At 37.5% G+C, this 24,634-nt stretch overlaps 1 protein-coding gene and 2 long non-coding RNA genes across 3 annotated transcripts in view; 1 reads left to right on the top strand and 2 right to left on the bottom strand.

Moving 5' to 3' along the window:
- Positions 1-951, bottom strand: part of LOC129928100 (uncharacterized) — a 37,805-nt gene extending 36,854 nt beyond the window's left edge. The window contains exon 1 of the long non-coding RNA XR_008779716.1: positions 772-951. This is a non-coding gene — a long non-coding RNA (uncharacterized LOC129928100). The remainder of the gene's footprint in view (positions 1-771) is intronic.
- The window catches only part of LOC106050565 (ankyrin repeat domain-containing protein 17-like), a 54,077-nt gene that overhangs the window by 19,617 nt on the left and 9,826 nt on the right, over positions 1-24,634 (top strand). The gene's annotated exons all lie outside the window — the stretch shown is intronic.
- Positions 15,467-23,563, bottom strand: LOC129928097 (uncharacterized). The gene is made up of 2 exons (XR_008779710.1): positions 21,295-23,563; positions 15,467-15,960 (listed from the first exon to the last, which is right to left on the bottom strand). It is a non-coding gene; the product is annotated as an uncharacterized LOC129928097 (long non-coding RNA).

The raw sequence follows: 24,634 nt of genomic DNA, 5'->3' as shown, positions 1-24,634 counted from the left end.
CCTGGAAAATCGCGAGTACCCTCTTATAAGTAATAATGGTTTAATTTAATAATTTACACCTAGAATTAGCGCGGGACCTATGACAGTGCGGGGCCCACTGCAGCCGCATAGGTTGCAGTGGGCTAATGGACTTGACGAACAGAACATTATCATGTAAGCTATAGACTACTAGATTTAATGGATAAAGGCATAGACTAATATAGACTAATATTAGTACTATTGTTTTGAACGTAATAATTGACACAGAAAAAATGAGCTTCAATTTTCTAGAACTTAGTCATCTCAACTTTAAACACCGATAGTTCTTGTTTGTGTGTATGTGTGTGTATGTGTATATATTGGTGTATGCTATTTCATAAAGCTAAAACTGTTTCAGCTCTTTCATAATAGCTTTTACAGTTACTGTGTAATAGTTTAAAATACAGACTTTTTTTTTTCTGATTCTCTCGTTTCAATAGCAATAAACTAGGTCAAGATTGGGTTAAATTTAGACATTGTCAAACGGAATAGCGTGTGTCTGTTTGCGTGTGTATATGTATATGTTGAATGGAACGCTGTTCGGATTGAAGATTATCTGACTGACAATCAGTTGTTTTTTTTTTTCACTTTGACAAGTTGAAGAGCTACTAATAGAATAACAATGGGCTATAAATAACTAGCTTTTCAATTCTAATTATAATGTCTCTACTATAAAATAAGATACTCTAATTAAAATCTTACATGCATTTTACATTTTAACATTAAAATTTTATCTTTATTTGTATTGTTTACCTCGGTAAATTGTGTTATAAGCGTCTACATACAAGTGAATGCAGAACACTGTATTATCCACTCTTAATATTGATTCTAAAAAACAAACAATCATTGAACATAACACTGACCAAAACATATCACACATACACGATTCACTGTTTGTTTAACTAATTTTTTTTTGTTTTTTTGCCAGGAATATAAAACAGTGTAAACAATGTTATAATAAAAGATTTGTTTTTATATATTGAAAAAGAAACGATATATAAAAAAAAAAGAAAATGATATATACATATCTATATATATATATATATATATATCATGGGCGTAGCCAGGATTTTTTTCGGGGGGGGGGTGTTTGGGGGGGATTTTGTTTCTCCCCTCCCCCTCCCCCCCCCCCCGCGGAAAAAATAATAGTATGTATTTGTGTGTGTGTACATGATCTTTATTACATTCTGACCCTTCATTCTTTCAAAAGATGTTTATTATGCCCTACAATGTTTCTTCCTGGAGTTAGTGGAAAAATTGTAGACTCCCAGCCATGGACAGCAATGGGGTCTGGGGGGAGCGCTTGGAGCTCCCCCAGCGCGGGGCGAAGCCCCGCCGCCAAGCACTATTTCTGGTATTGAAAGCCAACAAAATGAATATTCTGAGGTATCTACAGTAAAATTCCTGCTATTAAAAAGTTTTTTTTTCAAAAACCTAAAATGCTATTCTTACTGCCTTACTGGCGCCAAGTTGTACTAGGATGTCATCGCAACCCTTAGTATGCGTAATTCATTTTGTGGGAGAACATGTCCCACAAACCTCATGCGACGCTCTGTCACAACCTTACTAAAGGGTCGACTCCCAATTCGGCATAGGATTTCACTGATTTAGACCCGATCTCTATAACTGACTCCTAAAATCCGTCTTAGCCATCTTTGTTGAGCCACATTTAGTGTTTTTCAATTTCGGCAAATGACAATTCACTGCACTTTATTAATGAAGCCCAGCCACTTGTAGAAATGTGTAACCTCTCTTGAATACGCTTTTGGAATTAGGTGACTGTAGTTTGCTTTAGATTTTATATCGAAAAGGGAAGTTTTATCGTCAAAATCATCTGTTGTGGATTTTAAACTAAAAAATCTCTGGAGTTTTTTTTTTTTTTAATTCAAAAGATAGAATTTGGTAACTGTAGTTTGCTTTAGAAATGTTTTGAAATTTTTTAAAACTCAAAACCATTTGGAGGGGTTTTAAACTTTTAAGAAAAGCCAACTGTAGGAGAGGGGTTTAAACTCAAAACCCCCAATTGGCTTGGCTACGCACTAATAATTTTAGTGTGTAATTTGCTTTTTTTTCTATTAAATAGGTATTTTTTTAGCATCAAACCCCGCTGAATGGGGGTTTAAACTTAAAACCCTTTTGGCAACTCTCATAGCATTTTGAGTGCGTAATTTGCTTTTTTTTATATTGAAGAGTTATTTTTTTAGCTTCAAACTCCACTGGAGGGGAGTTTAAACTCAAAAACTCTTTGACTACACTCATAGAATTCTGAGTGTATAATTTTCTTTGTTTTTAATATTAAAGAGGCATTTTTTACCTTCAAACCCCGCTGAAAGGGGTTTAAACTCAAAACTGAGTCAAAACCCATTTAGCTACGCTCATAACAATTTAAGTGCATAATTTACTTTTTTTCATATTGCAGAAGCATTTTTAGCTTCAAACCCCTCTGAATGGGTATTGTTACGTATTTCTGGATCTTCTGGCTAAATGTACTAGTAGACACACAAATAAAAACACTGTAAAGAACTTAACGACTGAACTTTCAGCTTCATATAACTTTATTGACTATTAACTCTAACATTACTGTAACATGTAGCGTAGAAGACTGTACAATATCTGTCAGTTTACAGTTAGCTATACTTCGTTGCAATACATCTCTTCACTTCGTTGCAATTCATCTCTTCTCAACTTGCATCGAGCCGTATTCCACAGAACAGACCAACGACACACTTCCCAGTGTCGCTCCAGGTCTCCCAAAGCTGAACCAAGTCGTACTCAAGTCTACCGAATCAGAGCCGCACACGTCTTACATCGACTGTATCGACTGTAACGGCTCAAGTCCACTGTAGTTCGCTGTATAGACTTTAACGACAGTAGTCCACTCCAGTTAACTCTACCCTAGTTAACTTGCATCGAGTCGTACACATTTCTCTTCTACAGTCTCGCACAGTAGACAACAGTACCGACGACTCACTCACGACTGACTTTCACATTAACTCTCTGGCTTATATAGAGTCCCTAATCGCTTGTCCAAAGTTGCACAAACACGGCAAGTATTCTCTGGAATAACACGTGAGGAAACGTCACATCAGTGGCGTAGCTAGAGTGTATGATGCCTGGTGCGGTACCTCATCTTGATGCCCCCCCCCCAAAAAAAAAACAAAAAAAAAAAAACAAATTAATAAAATAGCAAAACCTTTTCAAAATAATATGTATTCATTAATCAAATATTGTTAATTCAAAAGAAATCACTTGTACATAAACATACTACAAATGAATTTTACGCGCTTTCTTGCTGGCAAAAGTATCAATAATTTTATCGAAATCCATTTTTTTCCACCAGCTCTTGTTCAATGGACAAAATGGCCAAATTAGTGAGTCGTAAATTTGTCATCGTTGATCGCAAATAATTCTTGATCAGTTTAAGTTTGGAAAAACTTCTCTCGCATGTAGCGACGTTTATCGCAATAGCCAAAAATATGCGAATCATGATGACGATATTCGGGACTGAATCATCTAGCTGATATTTATTTATAAAATTCAAGAGCTCAACAGGTCTTTGTTTTGGAAATTCTGAGGCTTCTGATGAAACTGTGACAAACCGTTGAAGCCTCTTTCGCTCCAGCATAAATTCGTTTTTATCAATGTCGCTAGGAGTAGGCCTATCGAGATTGATTTCGACCTGAGGATTTAATAGCTGGAAAGGCGACAAAAATTCATATCTATCTGCTACATTATGAAGTTGCTCGAATAGGGTGATTATTTTTTGAACAATCCTGTCCAAGGTAGAATAAATTTCCCTTCGTAGCTCTTCTTTGTGTGTAAGTACAGAGTAGTCACTTTTCTCACCAGGCATCTTTTTCTTATGGCCCAAACGTTTTTGAGGTTCTGTACTGATTCTCAGATCTGAGCACACACTTTCGGCAAAGGTAATGCTGGCTTCAGCGATGTCCTCTCGATTACTACTTAAAAATGTCTCTAATGTTTTTAGTTTGAGTGAGCAGTCGCGAATAGACAATCCTTGTTTTTGAAGGTAGAATTGCGCATCATTAATTTCAGTTTATACAGAAGCCCAAAATCCAAGATAGGTGACAAAATTAAAAGACTGAACAGCAACCAATAATCAACCTGCTTCAGATCTAGTCGATGAATTTTCATCTCTGCTAGTTAATGTCTCCAGAGTTTGAGCAGGCAATGAATAGTGACTTCTAGAATACGTTTTTGGACACCGTAGTTTTGATCTTTCATGACCGCAGCATTATCATAGCCTTGACCCCTGCAGTCCATTATGTCTAAGCCATCCGAACGCAGTTTCTCTAGAATCATCTCAGCGATTCCAGCAGCATGCATGTCCTTTGTGTCGATGAAGTCAATAAAAGACTCACGAACCTGCACCCCGTCATTATCCATGACAACGTACCGTAAAATTTATTTCGGAAGTTTGATCCAGCTTTAAGATGTCAGGTGTACTGTCAAAAATAATAGAGAAATATTTGGCTTGTTTTACTTGCTGTATGATTTGTTTTTCTAGCTTGATCCCCCAATATTGTAATAAATTCATTTTGTATTTGTGGAGACATGTATGTATTCGGTCTGGAACAAAGCTTAGTTCGAAGCACATGCTCCCTCAAGAGTGGATCGTACGTTGATAGTAATTTTACTACCTCTCCAGGTTTTCGTCTCTTGTATAATCAAATCTTGGGCCTTGTTGTCAATACTGTTCCCTACTCTCAAGTGAAGTTCCCTCCAAGAAAGCGATGACTGAATGTGAGCTCTGCTGGTCTCATGTTTTTCTATTTTCGGGGATAACCTCCACCACTCATTGAATCCGTCTTTGGCCCCTTTACATTTAAGGAGGGAGAGGGCGGTACTTACGGCCTACGAGCGCTACTAAAGGGGCGACTCTAGGCTACCCACCACAATCTTAGTGCAACAGTGGAGAGAGAGGAACCGCATAAAAATGCGATCGTTCCTCCACATTGCGGTCAATTTGTCAAAATCATATGGGCTCTCCACTGATAGAATTCCTATTAGAAGGATTAGTACTTGCCCTCCGTGGAGGAGATCGCCGGCCCCACAAATAAGCATGTCCCTTATAGGGCAAGAGGGAGCCACCAAGAGGCGATTAACACCTGCCATACTCCAAAACTTGGCATCAGCTACACTAAAGTCCTACCCATCAGATGCCATTTTCTGCTATACCGATGGGTCGTAATGAGGGACACCGATAGATCTGGGTATGGAGCCCTTCTAGACTACACAGACCGGACAGAACCAGAGATGCCGATTTCTCCATCTGAGCTTAAAAGGGTTTTGAGGCGCCAGCCAGACTAGTCAGTCTTGAGCACTGTTCACCATTTTGTTTACGTTACAGTATTACAATTAACTAGTTATAATAGTTTAAAAAAAACTCGTAGAAAACAAAGGTTAGCTTATTTTAAAAAAAATGACATTACAATGGAATTATTTCCAAAATTAAACTATTAAGAATCATAAAGAAAGAATAAACTAAGACAATTGTTTAGAGCTAGAGTTTAGAAATATATTTGTAAACTCAATATCTAGATGAAACCAATGGACTAAACAATGAAGTAAAAAAAGTTTGGCCTATCTTCTTCTTCTTCTTTATATTACAAAGCATCGATCAGTGTAGTAACAACAACAAATAAATCTAGTAAATTAGATTCAAACTGTTCTATAGCTTATATTGTATGGAAGAAATAGTCAAGGAGATGAAACAAAATAGCAACATGACTAGTTTATAAATCGTTAGTTTATGTTTAAAATACAGTAGCTTATGTTTGCTCGTGTCCATACAATTAGTCGTTTTTACTGAAATGCTCAGGGAAATAGGAAATTAATACACACTGGGGGAATTTTGGTGCCCCTTTCCACTTGGTGCCCTGTGCGGCCCGCACCACCCGCACATTGGTAGCTACGCCACTGCGTCACATCCTGTCTTTGTTTATACATGTAGGTTCCAGAAAACATCGGCTGCAGTGTCATCTTGCCGGGGTCACAAGTTGTGACCTTTATCTGTCACTATTCATTAGTAACTGTCCCCCTACTTAGATCTGTTCGTCCCCTGGAACAACACGTAAGGACACGTCATATCCTGTCTTTGTTTGTAAATGTAGATTCCAGAGAACACTCTCTGCTGTGTCATCTCGCCGGGGTCATACGTTGACCTCTACCTATCACTGTTCATTTGTAACACTATATATATATATATATATAAACCACAATATAAGCTATTTATATATATATATATATATATATTACTGTGTCAGTACTTAGTCCAAGATGACTTCAATAAACAACATCACATTTTGCCTAGATTGTTTGGCATATCTGCGCGTGTACCTTAGTTACTATGGCGGTGCGGGCCGCAACGGGTGTCACCGACCCTAGTGACTATAGTGCACCTGAGATAACAACCATAAATGCTTAGATAAATCACATCCTGATTAAACTAATAATAAACATGACTACACTGTGTGTATCTTTATCCTGATAACATTTGAAAAACCAAAACAATGGGCAGACCGACACATAGAGCCTATGCATGATTATTGAGAATATCAACCTTAAATGTCTTAAAATACCGCCTAATAAGTTTTGTATAATTATAATATTGAACGCTCACATTAAGCTAATTTCTTACTAACAAAATTCGCGAGCACGCTACTCTGCCTCATCGTGGCGCTCGTGTGGAAACGACCATTAGAGGAAGTGGTTAGGCTAAATGGGTAGCAACACAAGACTCCCGTGGGGATGCCCACGGGTAGACGAGAGTCCACCTCTTGCACGGGCGGGGTTGTAAAAAAGTCCCCACAAACCTGTCACACATCCATGCGCTGTTCCTCAAAGGGACCGTTACATAAATGGCGAGTCCCCCACGGTTAGCTTGGTACAATGAAGGAAAATGGCGGAGGCTCCCGGTGTCCTCGGCCTTCGGCCATGTGCAGCCAAGCATGCGTCGGGGGCCAAAGGCATTGGAAACAGCAATGCTTTACATAGGCATTGACTCGGGTCTCTCTCAAACAGAAGTGTGTTCTCACAGGTTTTTGTTTTTTTTACTGTTTGGCGTCCAAACAGGTTTTTTTCAAACTTAGTGCTCGAAGAGCCTTCGGCTCAGCCCTTGGACATCAACAAGTACTAATAAAATTATGAAAACCTTTTTTAGACTGGAGTTATATTATTGGCTTCACCCAATAGGTTCAAAATTATTGAATGCTATATATTGCTGGACTACTATTTTAATTATTCACTGTTTGGCAGTGTTTCTAAAACTTTCGTTATTGACGCCTCCACCACCTTTTAAACTACAAAAAAATACGTTCGTGGTCAAACCCCACTTAGCCACCAAGGGATCAGCAGTACGTCTTGGCGTCAACAATTTTTCTGAATTCTGAGATTCAGAAATATCTTAGAAATTCCTTTTCTGGGGCTCTTCTAAGTTCTATTTCTAATAGTAAGAGGACAGAAAAAAACTTAAAATTAAAGCAAAAATGGTGAGACGAGAGATATTAAAGTAAGATATTCCAAGTGGATCTGTTCATCGTAAGGTCATCCTCTTGTTTAGAAAGACGTCTTCTAGCGGGCCTGTTTTGTGTACGCAAAAGACGCCAACAGAATGACGGAACGTCAATCAAAAGACATTTGAACATTATGACGTAGGAAAGACAAAAGAAGACGCATTGGAGAAGACGTATGGAAATAATATCTTTTATTCAACAGCTTTTTTAAAATTGATATTCTTGCAGAAAGCTGTCACAAAATCAAGTTGTAGATTCTAACTTTAAAGATACAAAGTTAATTTAATAGAGTCATTAAACATTTGATAATAGTGTCGCTCTTTGATTAACATTCTAACGTGGATAATTTGGCATACTACAAAGCAAATACAATCGATTTGTTTGACCTTTATAAAAACAACTGAGTTCGTGCACCCCTCCCTTTGCAGACACCTCGACGCCCCCCCCCCTTTTTCAACTCAGTACGTTTATTGTTGACCCCCCGAGGTTTTTACGGAATGATAATGCGGTCACATACCATTTTGAAACTGTTCCTAAATCAAGCCAACCGCAGTAGTCTGACCCTTAAATTCCTATTCTAGAGTACAATAAACGTCTTCCGAAAGAATGAAGGGTCAGAATGTAATACAGATTAATTATGTACACACACACATATGTATATATATATATATTCCCCGCGGGCTGAGGGGGGGGGGTAGAAAAAAATCCCCCCCGAAAAAAAATACTGGCTACGCCCATGCTAGATATAATGTTTTAAAAATATCTTTCATTTCTTTTCTTTATTTTCTAGACAGTTAAATCAGCCGTGCAATGTAACAATAAATAACACAATATATATATACATGGGCGTAGCCAGGATTTTCTTTCGGAGGGGTTTGGGGGGGATTTTTTCTCCCCCCCCCCCTGCAAAAAGAACATGTGTGTGTGTGTGTGTAAATTATTAATCTTTATTACATTGTGACCTTTCATTCTTTCGGAAGACGTTTATTGTACCCTAGAATAAGTTCTTCCTGGAGTTAGTGGGAAAATTGTAGACTCTCCGCCATTGCCAGCAAAGGGGTATGGGGGAGCGCTGTGAGCTCCCCCAGCATGGATGGAGCCCCGCCGCCAAGCACTATTTCCGGTATTGAAAGCCAACAAAATTCTTATTCTGAGGTATATGTAGTGCATTATCCTGCTATTGGTTTCAAAGGTTGTCATGGCCAGGGGTGTCAATGGGGTTAAGCTCCCATTGTCTATAAAGTACTCCTAATGGCATGCGTCTCAAATAGCCTCTGACAACTAAGCCCAGCACCTGGCCTGCTCGTGTGGCTTAGATATTAAGCCCGGCGAAACTGCTCTTACTAACAGGTGAAGGGGTGAAGGCGGATACCTGGCGCCACAAAACCGGGAGCTTCGGGCAGATGGAGCTCGTCAGCCTAGTAAGGCAGTTCATCTAGGAGAGGGGTACTCTGACTTCAAACCCCCGCTGCCTTGCGGTACTGAGGCTTCAGGAGACAACCTCGAGGAGAAATCAGGAGTGAAGCCCCTTAGGCGTTGGGAGTATCAGCTATGAAATTCCCTCCGGCAGCTTCTGCAACTGAGTTGGTGCCAAATGTAATGCGATGCGTTCCTTTGGATCACATCAGCAAGGTCGAGAGAGGGATCATGACGCATGGGCCACCCATGACCCCTTTATCCAAGGCCCAGGAATGCGCCCCGGAGAGGAAACTCTGGTGCTGCTGCAAAGCGGCTAAAACAACACGGGAGACAACAGTTACGGGTTATAAGTCCAACTTGATTGGCGTAATGTATGGACGCCACGGGTTGTCTCTGACGGTGGGAGAGGTCTTCGCGCCTCACTGATCAGCTACCGCCCGCCTCAACCTGGGCAGCCCCCAGTCAGTTAGGTGCTGATCCGCCACAGCCTGCCTGCTCTAATGGGTGCTTAGAGCTTAGTTTAAAACGACAAGTAGGCTGGAAACTTGCACCAAGCAACAAAAGAAGAAAACTTAAACTGAAAAAGAAAATCCCTGTCATGCGACTGGCCACTTGGAATGTCAGGACAATGTGTCCTGGTCTCACTGATGATCTAAGGCAGATCGACGATGCAAGGAAGACGGCAGTTATAAACAACGAGCTAAAAAGGCTACATATTGACATTGCAGCCCTGCAAGAAACCCGACTGGCCGAAAACGGCATGCTCCGCGAGACTGACTACACTTTCTTTTGGAAAGGGAAAGCACAAGATGAGACTCGAATACATGGTGTGGGCTTTGCTGTCAAGAACAGTCTTCTTCCCATGATAGTCCCTCCAGTTGGTGGCTCGGAACGGCTACTAAGCATAAGTATGATGACAGCATCTGGAAAAGTCACTCTAATTAGTGCCTATGCCCCCACACTATGCTCGCCTCAGGAGGACAAAGACAAGTTCTATGAAGACCTCAAAGAAGCCATTGCAAACATTCCTCAAAAAGAACATATGATCCTTCTAGGTGACTTCAATGCCAGAGTAGGATCAGATCACACTACCTGGCCAGACTGTCTTGGGCTTTTTGGAATCGGAAAGATGAATGAGAACGGACAAAGACTGCTTGAATTCTGCACATACCATAAGCTCTGCATTACCAACACATACTTCAGAACAAAACCACAGCACTGTGTCTCATGGAGGCACCCTAGGTCTGGGCACTGGCACCAGCTGGATATGATACTGACACGAAAAAAGGACATTGGAAATATACTGCTGACACGTAGCTACCAAAGCGCGGATTGTGATACTGATCATACTTTAGTGTCATGCCGGACAAGACTGCTGCCAACTAAGATCCACACTTCACAGGGAAAAAGAAAATCACGCCTGAATACTACTAGCACAAAAAATCCTGATCTTTGCACCGAATTTGAGAACAAATTAGAGGAAGCTTTTAAAAACTTCTCTGTGACTGAGGTAGAAAAAAGCTGGACGTTTATGCGTGATACAATCTACCAAACATCATCACTGGTCTTTGGAAACAAAACCAAGAAAAGCGAAGACTGGTTTGAAGCTAGTCTACCAGAAATGGAAACTGCCACTACGAACAAGAGAGCAGCCATGCTAATCTACAAGAAGGATCCCACCCCAAGCAACTTAAAAAGGCTCAGAGCTGCACGTAACAATGCCCAAAGAGTAGCGAGACAATGTGCTAACAAATACTGGCAGGAGCTATGCGAAGATATTCAATCTTGTGCCGACTGTGGTAACATAAGAGGACTATATGAGGGCTTGAGAAAAGCCTTTGGACCTCACACCAGCAAGTGTGCTCCGCTCAAGTCAAAAGATGGCTCAATCATCAGCGATCGTGCGCTGCAAATGGAACGATGGGTAGAACACTATGCAGAACTCTACCAGATTGAAAACGCCATCTCACCAAATGCTGTTTCCAACTTCCCATCACTTCCAGTTTTGACGGAATTAGACGAAACGCCCTCAGTAAAGGAGCTGAGCATTGCCATTGACATGCTTGCACATGGGAAAACACCCGGAGGAGATGGCATTCCTGCTGAAGTAATTCAGGCTGGAAAACATGCCCTAATCAAACCACTCCATGAACTGCTAAGCTTGTGCTGGGAACAAGGAATGGTCCCCCAGGAATTGAAAGACTCCAACATTGTTACAATTTATAAAAATAAAGGCGACCGCTCTGATTGTAACAATTACAGAGGCATCTCACTGCTTAGCATAGTCGGAAAGGCTTTTGCTAGAGTGTTACTAAAGCAATTACAGATCCTGGCAGATCGTGTTTATCCAGAGTCGCAGTGTGGCTTTAGGGCAGGAAGATCTACAACAGATATGATTTTCTCTCTGCGGCAGCTACAGGAGAAGAGCAGAGAACAAAAGCAGCCCCTCTTCATAGCTTTTATTGATTTGACCAAGGCCTTTGACCTTGTTAGCAGAAGCGGTCTGTTTGCTGTACTAGAGAGAATCGGCTGTCCAAATATGTTAAGAAAACTAGTGTCAGCTTTTCACGAAAATATGCAGGGCACCGTTCAGTTTGAAAGTTCTTCCTCCAGGCCATTCTCCATTAAGAGCGGTGTAAAACAAGGATGTGTACTGGCCCCTACACTATTTGGCATCTTCTTCTCAGTCGTACTATCCAGTGCTTTTAAATCCCTGGAAGACGGAATATACATCCATAGCAGATCCGATGGAAGGCTCTTTAACCTGGCACGTCTTAAAGCCAAAACGAAAAGGCGTCGTATCTTGATAAGGGAGCTGCTGTTTGCCGATGACGCGGCACTCGTATCTCACTCACAAGGAGGTCTACAGAAGCTAGTGAACGCCTTAGCAGCTGCTTGTCAAGAGTTTAGCCTTACTATAAGTCTCTCCAAGACCGAAATCCTGGCACAAGACGTTGCAGAAATACCTATAATACAAATTGGGAACCACACCCTTTCAGTGGTGCAGGAATTTACCTACTTGGGTTCAACAATTGTCAGTAACCTAGACTTAGACATCGAGCTGACAAAAAGGATAGGAAAAGCTACCACAGCATTGGCAAAACTATCCAAGCGCGTCTGGGAAAATGGTAAATTGACCACAGCGACCAAAATCCTAGTCTACAACGCCTGTGTTGTGAGCACTCTCCTTTATGGCAGTGAAAGCTGGTCAACATACATGTACCAAGAGCACAGATTGAATAGTTTCCACTTGCGCTGCCTGAGACGCATAATGGGCATCTCTTGGAGGGACCATGTCTCCAATCAGGAAGTTTTGAGATTGGCCAATATGAACAGCATGTATGCTCTCCTGACACAAAGGAGATTACGCTGGCTCGGACATGTCACCCGCATGCCAGATGGTAGAATCCCGAAAGATATCTTATATGCTGAGCTTGTGGAAGGAGTCAGACCCAAGGGCCGCCCAAGACTAACATATAGAGATGTCTGCAAGCGAGACATGAGAGCCTCAGGCATCAGTGAAAGTATGTGGGAAAACATAGCCAAAGACCGGAGTGCATGGAGACAGACTGTGCGTGCTGGGACAACCCTTGCTGAGAATAAAAGAATTGAAGCGGCTTTAATCAAGAGGGAAAAAAAAGAAAGCTAGCCCTAAATCAGAGGCATACAAATGTACGAATTGTGGCAAAGTCTGCCGTTCTGGAATTGGCTTGATTAGCCACACCAGATTCTGCCCCGTCTCAAGATTAAGCCAAAACCAGTGACTCACTTGGGCGCATCCATTGCCTTTCGAGACAAAAGGAGCCATATAATCCTGCTATTAAAAAGTTTTATTTCAAAAACCTTACGTGCTCTTGTTACTGACTTAGATCCTCCAGCGTCGCTCGGCGCATTGGGAGGCAAGCTGTCACTGGCAATGTCTGAAGCCTCTTCCCACCTGCTCTGAGGACCTCCATGAAAGTGTGGCGCCAAATTGTACTAGGATGTCCCTGTTTGCGCTTTCCTCGTAATGGCCTCCATGTCATCGCGACTCTTATTATGTGTAATTCATTTTGTCGGAATACATGTCCCGCAAACCTCATGTGACACTCTGTCACAACCTTACTAAGGGGTCGACTCCTAGTTCGGCATAGGATTTCCTCGATTAAGACCCGATCTCTATAACTGACTCCTAAAATCCGTCTTAGCCATCTTTGTTGAGCCACATTTAGTCTTTTTCAATTTCGGCAAATGACTATTCACTGCACTTTATTAATGGAGCCCCGCCACTGGTAGAAATGTGTAACCTCTCTTGAATACGCTCTTGGAATTAGATGACTGCAGCTTGCTTTAGATTTTATATCGAAAATGGAAGTTTTATACGTCAAAATTATTTTTTGGGGATTTTAAACTAAAAAATCTGTTTGTTTGTTTTTAAATTCAAAACCCCCTTAGGAGAGGTTTTCAGCCTCTAAACTCTCTGTATGGGGGGTATTTAAACTCAAAACTATCACGAGAGGTTTTAAACTTTAAAGAAAAACCCTCTGGAGGAGAGGGGTTTAAATTCAAACCTCTCCTTGGCTGGGCTATGCTCATAGAATTTTTAGTGTGTAATTTGCTTTTTTTATATTGAAGTATTTTTTTTATATTGAACCCCGCTGAGAGGGGTTTAAACTCAACCCCCTTTGGATACGCTCATAGATATTTGAGTGTGCAATTTGCTACTTTTATATTGAAGAGGTATTTGTATTAGCTTCAAACCTCGCTGATGGGGGGTTTAAACTCAAAACCCCTCTTGGCTACGCTCATAGAATTTTTAGTGTGTGACTTGCTTTTTTTTTAATATATATAAATGAAAGACGTATTTTTTAGCTTCAAACCCCGCTGAAGAGGGGTTTTAACTCTAAACCCCTTTGGCTACGCTCATAGATTTTTGAGAGTGTAATTTGCTTTTTTTATATTGAAGAGGTATTTGTTAGCTCTAAACCCCGCTGGAGGGGAGTTTTAAACACAAAACCCCTCTTGGCTACGCTCATAAAATCTGATGACTGATGTATGGAAAGTCTTATATTGAAGATGGGGTTTTATCGTAAATTTCGGAAGGGGTTTTAAAATCAAAATCTTCCTTAGCTAAGCTCTTGGAATTAGGGAATTGTCGTTTGCATTCTTTTTTTTTTTGGTTTTGTTTTATAGAAGAGGGGGATTTGACTGCAATACCCCCTGGAGGGGGTTTTAAACTAACCCGTGGCTGCAGTGACAAGTGATGGTTTAGTGTTAAAATCTCACCTAAAATAAACAGAATCAAAGCAAAAAATCAGTCACTAAATTCCGATCCCCCCCCCCCCGCTGAAAGGATTTAATTTCGGGGGTGGGGGTTTGAACCCAACTCCCCCCGGCTACGCCCATATATATATATATATATATATACATATATATCATGGGCGTAGCCAGGATTTTTTTTCGGGGGGGGGGGGTTTGGGGGGGATTCCCACCCATGCCCCCCCCCCGCGGAAAAAAATTATATATATATATATGTGTGTATGTGCACATAATTAATCTTTATTACATTCTGACCCTTTCGGAAGACGTTTATTGTTTATTGTAGACTCCCCGCTCTCTATGACTGACTCCTAAAATCTGTCTTAGCCATCTTTGTTGAACCCCAAGAACCCCCCCCCCTGGCTACGCCCATGATATATATATATATATATATATATATATATATATATATATATATATATATATATATATATATATATATATATATATATATATATATATTTATATCCTTCTATCTGGCATAAAACTAGCATTCACAATTTTACGAATTAAATAGATTTCTTTGATTTGCACTCAATATTGGAATAATTACGGATTTAGGGTTAGGTTTAACTAGAATGAAACCAATCAACTAGCTCAGTGTATCACAGACTGTGTTCCGTGGAACCCTAGTGTTCCTTGAAGCCTGAAAATGTATTCCACGACCTACTTGAATAATCACTACGTAAATTAAACACTAAAAATTAAGGAAAGTGCTCCGCTAAATACTCAATGTGCGAGGTGTTCCGTTAAGGAAAACGTTTGAAAAAAAAACAAAAAAACTAACTGAATGATGACCTTATTACACTCTGTCTTTCTGGTAAAAAGTTTGTACACATTATTTCTCCCACATCCAATCTTGGATCAAGCTGAAATTGTGCTTTATTATTTCTTTTACCTAACAAGACAAGAATCAATTTTTTAAACAAGTAACCAATTAGTTAATTTACTATTGGTAATTAACTAATTTGTTTGTTATTTAACAAGGGAATTGTACTTGACTGATGTTGTGGTTTAAGTTGAAAAAGTCTCCTTTATAGTGTGATGTTGCTTATTCAGGCTGTCTTGAAGTCAACCAATTACTCAGCAAGCGTTTGAGTATAATTGTTCGGGTGTATTACGTGTAGTTGACCAACAAGTCAGACAAAACAAGTACATCTGTTTTAACAAGTGAAGAGATGTAGTCGACTCTGATGAACTATTCAACATGTATTTATTCTGATAAAAGGGCCACAGTAGAAGTCTCTGTCACTAAACACGTCGTTACCCTGGAGTGTTCTATCGCTAACTGATTTTCCGGTCTCTAACCCAACATATCCCAAACGTCACTAGTCCCGTTCAATATGCGTCTACTATGGTGCGTCGCTAAATAACTAAAATAACTAACCTATATAAATAAGGTGTCTAACAGATTCCTCCCCCCCTTGAAAAAAAAATATGTCAATATTTTTCCACTACTGTCAAGTCTTACAAGGGCATTTTCAATTTAAGGGGAAGACCACAAACATAAAATCTTGATCTCTTCATCTTGACATCTTCATCTTGACAGTTCCTCATATTCATGTCAATGTTCATAACAGTTCATAACATTCCAGAATCATCTTCATTGGTACATAGTTCATCATGGAGGAAAATGTGGCATCTTATGGGCACGTCCTATACATCTCAAATGTTCTTCACTGGCAGTAATCTGATAAAATACAATATTTCAAAAAAACAATTATAAACTTTATTTACACATTCAATAAATTTTTTCTTACCACCCTTTTATACGCTTTTGTCCATTTTTCTTTTATACTCACCCTTTTCCATAGAACTAACTTTCGTCAATGATATATGAAATGATTCACACAAAAAAAAATATCCATACTTACTTTTAAATGCTTAACATCAACTTTACTTATCTCCCTTTTCATAACATATAAATGGTGTCAATATATTAATATATATTACATAATCAATATAATCATAGTTTATTTACAAAACTGTTTCACTTCAATGTCATTCTAGACAATAAATCAGCTACAATATTCACAGCTCCACTAATAGCTTTCACTTCAAATTTATACTCCTGTAGTGCTAAGAACCATCTATAAACACGACTGTTTTTCATGCTCTTTTGTTGTATATACTGAATAGGTTTATGATCAGTTAATAATATGAATTTCCTTCCTATTAAATAGCTCTCTAGCTTAGTAATTACCCATATTACAGCTAAGGCTTCTCTTTCAATGACACTATATTTTTTCTCTGCCTCTGACAATTTTCTACTTACATATAATATAGGATGTAAGTTATCATAGTTCTGCATTAAACAACCACCAATAGCATTACCAGATGCATCAGTTGTGACATAAAATATTTTGTCTTTATCAGGTAGTCTTAATATTAGTTCATGACTGAAAACATCTTTAATTCTGTCAATAGCTTTCACACATTCCTCATTACAAACTACTTTTTGGGGTTTTCCTTTTTTAAGTAAGTCATTTAATGGATTCACTATTTCTGCTAAGTTCTTTATAAACTTTCTGTAATAATTTACTATTCCCAATATGCTTTTAATTTGTCTTTTTGTTGTAGGTATTTCAATATTAAGTACTTTCTTTATGTTATCTTCAATAGGGCTAATCATGTTGTTATTTACTTTATGTCCTAAGAAAATTATTTCCTCCAATCCTATTTCTACTTTTTCTGCTTGAATTGTAAGTCCACTTTCTTTTATTATTTTGAATACTTCTTTTACATCTACCAAATGTTCCTCCCAACTATTATTAAAAATACATATATCATCCAAATAGCAAATAACATTTTCTTTGTTTCCAATTATCATGTTCATCATTCTATTAAATGTGGCAGGTGCATTTACTAATCCAAAACTCATATAATTCCATTGAAAAATACCATATGGTGTTACAAATGCTGTGTAAGGTTTTGCATTTTCTGTTAAAGGTATTTGCCAATAACCTTTAGTTAAATCTAATTTAGTAAAAAATTTTGCTCCATTTAATTTATGTAAAATATCCTCTATATTTGGCATTGGATATGGGTCAAATTCTGTGATGTTGTTAAGTTTCCTATAATCAATACATAACCTTATATCTCCATTCTTCTTTTTGGCTATCACAATTGGTGAAGCATAAGGAGATGTTGATGGTTCAATTATACCTGATTCTAGTAAATTGTCTATTTCTTTCTTTACTTTGTCTTGTAAATGTAGCGGTATTCTATATGGCTTAAGCTTGATAGGTTTTGAGTCTGTTACTTTAATGTCATGTTTAATAATATTAGTTTTTCCTGGTATGCTGGAAAAAATTTCTTTGTATTCCTGTATTACTTTAGTTATATCTTTTGACTTTTCCTTAGTTAAATTATTAAGATTAATCTTTTGCCAAGTTTGATTCTCTTTTGTTTCTATTACAGGTATTTCCTTAATATCATTTTCATTGTGATTTTCATTTGTTATTATCATCAAGCATTCTTCTCTTTCTGAAAATGTATTTTCTATTTCCTCTTGAATGTTTTGTATCAACTCATCTTCTCTATCATGATACAGTTTCAAATTATTTATGTGATATGTTTTAATTTTCCCATTTATTTCAATTTGATAATTCACATCACTAATTTGTTTTATCACTTTAAATGGACCTTTCCATTGTTTACCAATTTTATTTTTCAGGTCATTTATCAATATTAATACATTGTTTCCTACTTCTAGTGTTTTCAATTGTCTTTTCTTATTTAGATTCTCATGAGCACTTTGTTTGTACTTCTTATTGTTGTTATATGCTTGAGTCCATATTTCTTTCAATTCTGTTGTGATTGTTGTTTCACTGTCATTATTTAATTTATTCTCATTGCCTATTAGATTTTCTTTAAAAACATCTAATTCATCTCTAGGTTTTCTTCCATGTATTATTTCATATGGTGAAAATTGTGTTGCTTCATGGATATTGTTTCTATGAGCAAATAGTACATAGTTAATGTAATGATCCCACTTGTTCTGATTATTCTGAATTATCTTTGTTAGTGATCTTTTTAATGAACCACCATATCGTTCACATAAACCGTTACTCTCCGGGTGGTAAACCGAAGAGTATATGTGTTGTATATTGTATTGTTTAGTCCATTTCTTAAATTGTTCTGACTTAAACTGAGATCCCTGATCACTCAATATAATTTTAGGTATACCATGTCTTGTAATTACTTTTTGAGTTATGGCATTAATGATATTTTCTGCACTTGTATTTGATAATGGAATTGCCTCTGGGTATCTACTAAACATGTCTATTACTGTTAAAATGTATTTGTTATTATTTTCAGTTTGAATTAAAGGACCTATTAAATCAATAGATACTTTCTGAAATGGTGCTGTAGGTTCATCCATTTCTTGAATAGGTGCTTTATTCACTAGGCTTTTGTTAGATCTCTTTTGACATATGTCACATGAGTTTATGTATTTGTTGATTGTTGCTTTCATTTTGGGCCAAAATACTTGTTTTGACAAATTCCTATAACATTTCTTTACTCCCCTATGTGCTGCTAAATTATTATCATGTGTCATGATTAAAACATCTTTCCAATATTTCTGTGGTAAGACAAGTTGTTTTATTTTCTTGTTATCATTACTTGTTTGTCTAAATAATATTTTATTCTCTATACAAAATTTCTCCATTGGATTATTATTGTTTTTATCTAATATCCTTGAATAAATTTTCCCAATAATATTGTCATTCATTTGTTCTAATGCAAATGTGGGTGTTGTTTCTTTTTCACTTTGAGATATTTGTGTTTCCAGACTATTTTGTGTTTCATTTTCTATCTCTCTTTCCTTAACATCTGTATTTTCTATTTGTATTACATTACTGGTTTCTTCTTCTTTATCATTACTTATTACATTTATTGTATTTTCCTGTTTCTCATCTTGTTTATTCATTGATCTTGTTATTACCATACTTGTTATATTTTGTGTTTCTATGTTTTCATGATTTTGTCTTATGTTTTTGTATTTGTTTTGCCAGTCTTCTAATTCTTTTCTTGAACATTCTTTAACTCCTTTTATGTTTCCTACTAACATATCATATCTCATTTCTGGTATTGCAATGCCATCACAATAGCCAGTGAAAAATGGGGTTTCAATGTATACCCTTATAGCTTTAAATTCCCTTACAGTGCCATCTGCTAATTCTACTTTCTTAGTAAACCCTTTATACCAATGAGGTTTGACAAATTTAGTTTTTACTGCCAAAGTGTTACAACCTGAATCCCTGATTAATTCCACTGGAATTCTATCTACAAACCCTGGGTACACTGCAAAATTGTTCCTATTTCCTTCCATGAAATATATCCTATCTGTACCTTTATTTTTGTATTCCCTACTGTAACTCCTATTTCTATAATTTCCCCTGTCATTCCTATCTCTACTCCTATATCTATTGTTATTTTGTTCATTGTACCTATTTCTACTTCCAGACCTACTATTCCCTCTTCTACAGTTAGCTGCTATATGACCTTTTCCTTGACATTTAAAACAGGTTATTTCACTATATTTTCTATTTCCACTATTTGATCTGTTTCTATTTCTACTTCTATCAACATTTTCTTTGGTGTATCCTATTAAATCTACTTTGCTCTTATCCCTGTCAGAAAATGGTTTATTTGGATAGGCATTTTTATATACTCTCATTATCTCTGTTATTTCATCTATAGTTTTTGGGTTTCTTTCTCTAATAAAAGATTGTAATTGAGGATCACATTTATTTACAAAGTTGTCCACTAGAATAAAATTTTTTAATCCCTCATAAGAGTTTGTCACTTTTTCTAATTTTACCCACTTATTGAAAAAATCCTTTTCCATATTAATGGTAGTTTGGGGTTCTATTTCTAATGATGGTATATTGTCAAAGTATTTCTTTCTAAAAGTTGTAGCATTATGACCATATGCATTCAATAACTCTCTTTTTAAAACCTGATAGCTATCATCAATATGATGGTCATGATTTTGGCATATTGTTAGAGCTTGACCATGAACAAAGTCTATCAGTATTTCAGACCACTCTTCTTCAGGCATATTAAATGTAGACATTTTTGCCTCATATCTTTTCAGGAAATCACCAATGTCATCCTTATGTTCATCAAAACTTTGTATTTTTCTCTTTAGCCATGTCTGTGAATTAGGGTTGTCTCTTTGAGTGGTATAATTATTTGAGTTATTTGTGTTATTTCCTTGTTCAGTTTGGGCTCTGGCTTGTGCTGCATCCAATCTCATCTTCTCCATTTTAGCTTCATGTTCTCTAATTTTTTCTCTCTCTTTGTCTTGCCTTTCTTGGTCCTCTTTTAGCTTCTCATGTTCTTCCTTTCTGATCCTTATTTTATCTTGACGGTCCATTTCTTCCCTCACAACTTGCTGTACATAAGCTGCTAAGTCTTTTCCTTTTAACTCCATGGCCTTTCCATCCTGCATAGCTGTTTCCTTAACCTCCTTAAGGTCCACATATGATGATGTAGCCATTGTGTTTTATATTTTATATATATTTTTACTTAGCCTATATTAGTTATGGCTATACTTTAAACTTATTTTATATTTAAGTTTTTCCACACTTTTATACAAATTTTAAATGTTATGTCTCTATCTATAGATTTAGTAAATGTATAAATCTAGTCTGAGTTATTATGGTTATATTCAAATCTGTATATTGGATCTAGTATCACACAAATTTAAATCTAGTATATTATAGTATGTATAATAATACTATTTAGATCTATAGTTATCAAGAGCACTATGACTTTTAGATCTAGTATGAATAACTATGATCAATTTTAAAATCTGGTATGACTGAAGTCACAGTGAAGTGTTTAGAGTAAATTCAAAGACTGTCTAGAGTCTAGATCTAGAGTAGATAAAATAGATTTCTTAGATCTAATCCAGAACTTATGGTTCTATTTAACCATATGCCATATAAAACAGATATGTTTATACAATGTCAAATATATCTTCAACAAGATATATATATCTAGAATGTACTACCTTCATTCATCTTCAACTTAATAATATTTCAAAGTAGAGTCTAGATAATTAAATTGTACCAAAGAGATGTACAACAATTTGCAGATCTAAATTTAGCCAGACGATAGTGTTTGACTACATAGCCAGTTTCGGCATTATTCTCATGGCAAAATCATAATTGATTTTAACCGCTCAAACTAAAATTATTTTAGTCTGATTCACAATGAAAGAATCCTACCCGCACTTTCTATCATTAAGTGAAAAAAAATACAGATCTAATTAAATTAATAAAAATAAATAATTTAAAATAATATAAACAAATGAAATAATTAAATGAGACTATCACTATGGGTTGGGATATGACAATATGGCACACAATGATAACGTCACGAAGTAACCAGGCAACAACGGATATGACGTTTACACAAACAAAACAAATTACAACCCTAAATGTATAATATAGCTTTTCATCTAAATTACGTCTTCTACCCCGACGGGTTTTAAGGCGCACCACCTGATTTTACTCAGGCTAACGTACCAAATTTAGACAAAATCTATTTCTAAGGGCAATCTAAACATATACTAATAAGAAAAATGGCACTTAGCTTTTGATAAGAAAGATCCCTTTGTTCGGACTCCCGAATATGCTAGATCACAACAAATTCCACTGCCTCTCTTCCAGTTCTGACTCTGTTCTCCGGTGCTACTAGTATCCCACGTAATGCCACAGATGTCCTGATATGCCACAGTAAAATGTTTCGGTTCCTTCGGTGACTGTTGATGACCGTATGTGTAGTTCCGACGACTTTGTGTACACAGTTACTGACGAATAGGTTAACGGTTCTTCTGGCGATGACTTGACTTGTGTAGACGACTACTGACAAATAACAGTCTCTTGACGGCAACTTGATCTGGACGACTGACGAATAACGAATTTCTTGACGATGACTTGATCTGGGCTGACGAATAACGACTTTCTTGACGATGACTTGATCTGGGCTGACGAATAACGACTTTCTTGACGATGACTTGATCTGGGCTGACGAATAACGGCTTTCTAAAATAGTTCACTGCTTCTGCTGCTACTCTGGTAGTACGACGAAGTTTGCTGTTGTACTCTGCTTCACTAGACCAACTGTCCAATGTAGACTAGGTGAAACCAAGGTCACCTCCGACGACGTTCCGTTAGACGATTAACGGTTTTCAACGAAATTAAGTGGATGTAGCTGTTTCCACAACTTCACTGCTAACAAGTCTAGGTATGGTCTAGACCGACGAATACTAGATAGATCAATGTTCAGTACTGATAAAGATTACTTCACTAACCTTCCAAAGGTTAAACACAGTGACCGTTATAAACGTGGCAAGCAACCGGTTCAATGAGCAAACTGCTCCACAAGAATCTCTCCAAGGGTAAGACGACAGAGCGATTTCGATTTAGTTAGCTACCAAACTTGTAGTACTCACAATACTTCTGACAGCGGGCAAACTGTCCTTCTCGAAACTGACGAGGTAAAACTTGATACTCGATGTGGCTCCTACGACGAAGAAAAAATATGTCTAACAGGTTCACTAACGATCTCTCACCCGTTATGAATGAACGGTTTCTCTGGTTGTAGGTCGATTCAGCATATGAAGATCAGGCTTTGATACTATACTGGTTAAGTAGACCAGACGTTACGATGATTACTGTCCTGACGAAGGTCACCCTGAGTTAACGGCTCGTTGAACGTACGATCAAACAGGCGACGACTGCTTGTAGATCTAGAACAAAGTCACTCTGCGATGATGCTGTGTTCAGCCGTACTTCGATGAAATCTTATATCTTCGAGTGCACGACCCTCACCTGAGTAAACGTTCTGCTTCGAGGTCCGGTTCGATGTTCGGCTTCAACAGGGGTCCGGCTTCGAGGTTCGGGGTCGCCACTGTGATGTTGCTTATTCAGGCTGTCTTGAAGTCAACCAATTACTCAGCAAGCGTTTGAGTATAATTGTTCGGGTGTATTACGTGTAGTTGACCAACAAGTCAGACAAAACAAGTACATCTGTTTTAACAAGTGAAGAGATGTAGTCGACTCTGATGAACTATTCAACATGTATTTATTCTGATAAAAGGGCCACAGTAGAAGTCTCTGTCACTAAACACGTCGTTACCCTGGAGTGTTCTATCGCTAACTGATTTTCCGGTCTCTAACCCAACATATCCCAAACGTCACTAGTCCCGTTCAATATGCGTCTACTATGGTGCGTCGCTAAATAACTAAAATAACTAACCTATATAAATAAGGTGTCTAACAATAGGTCGTCGTCTGAGTCTGGATGAGATCAGAAACAATAGATAACTAGACAATCTTTCATGTTTCTAGGCTCTTCACTAGCAGAGTGGTTACCGTGTTGGCCTGAGAAGGCTTGAGCCATGATTTCGAATTCGGGTCGTTCCTCCTTTTTTTAGAAACAAAATAAATGCTTTTTTATCGTTTGTGTAGATCTATTACAAATTTGATAACATGGACTGATCCTAACTAATTCATACAACTATGCTTAATATAAGCTTTTATTTTTTTTTAAAGTATTTTTTTTATTTTCTTATGTCTCTAAGCTGATCTCTTTTCGTTATTTAATTCGCCTGTTTATATTCAATCCACCTAAGTAAAGTGACAATCATCTGCCTTCTTTTTCTCCTATATTATATATACAATTATTAAAACTGTATGTATTATGAAAATTTGGCTCTCATTATCCCCATAAAACGTGAAAGAGGAAGCATTTTAAAATGGTTTGTTTTGTAAAATTTAGTCAAGTTCGATACCGGGAAATAAGATTCAATTTTTTAAAGAAATTTGATAGAATTAGTCCATGTGATGGAAGTTATCCTTTATTTGTTTAGTGCTTACAAAAGTCAAAATTAGTAACACCTCCAAGTCACTCTACTCAAGTGCTGAAAACAAAAAGTAGACCATGGACAAAATGTATCCTGGAAAGAAAAGGTTTAAGAGTTGTTGCACATTGATGTTTATAGCAAAGCAAGTTTGGCTAACAGAAATAGAAAAGGGCTCTACAATTAATAAAAAAAAAACAAAGATCAACACGATAATTAGAGGAGTTTGTCCACATAAACTCATGGCTGTCCCCAAACATATTAGGATGAATATTTCTAATCAACTCATGGCTGTCCCCAAACATATTAGGATGAATGTTTCTAATCAACTCATGGCTGTCCCCAAACATATTAGGATGAATGTTTCTAATCAACTCAATGCTGTCCCCAAACATATTAGGATGAATGTTTCTAATGAACTCCTGGCTGTCCCCAAACATATTAGGATGAATGTTTCTAATCAACTCCTGGCTGTCCCCAAACA

Source organism: Biomphalaria glabrata, chromosome 9, assembly GCF_947242115.1.
Source record: "Biomphalaria glabrata chromosome 9, xgBioGlab47.1, whole genome shotgun sequence".
NCBI classification, from domain to species: domain Eukaryota; kingdom Metazoa; phylum Mollusca; class Gastropoda; family Planorbidae; genus Biomphalaria; species Biomphalaria glabrata.
Note: the sequence above shows the minus strand (reverse complement) of the source record. Positions and strands in the feature narration are given on the sequence as shown.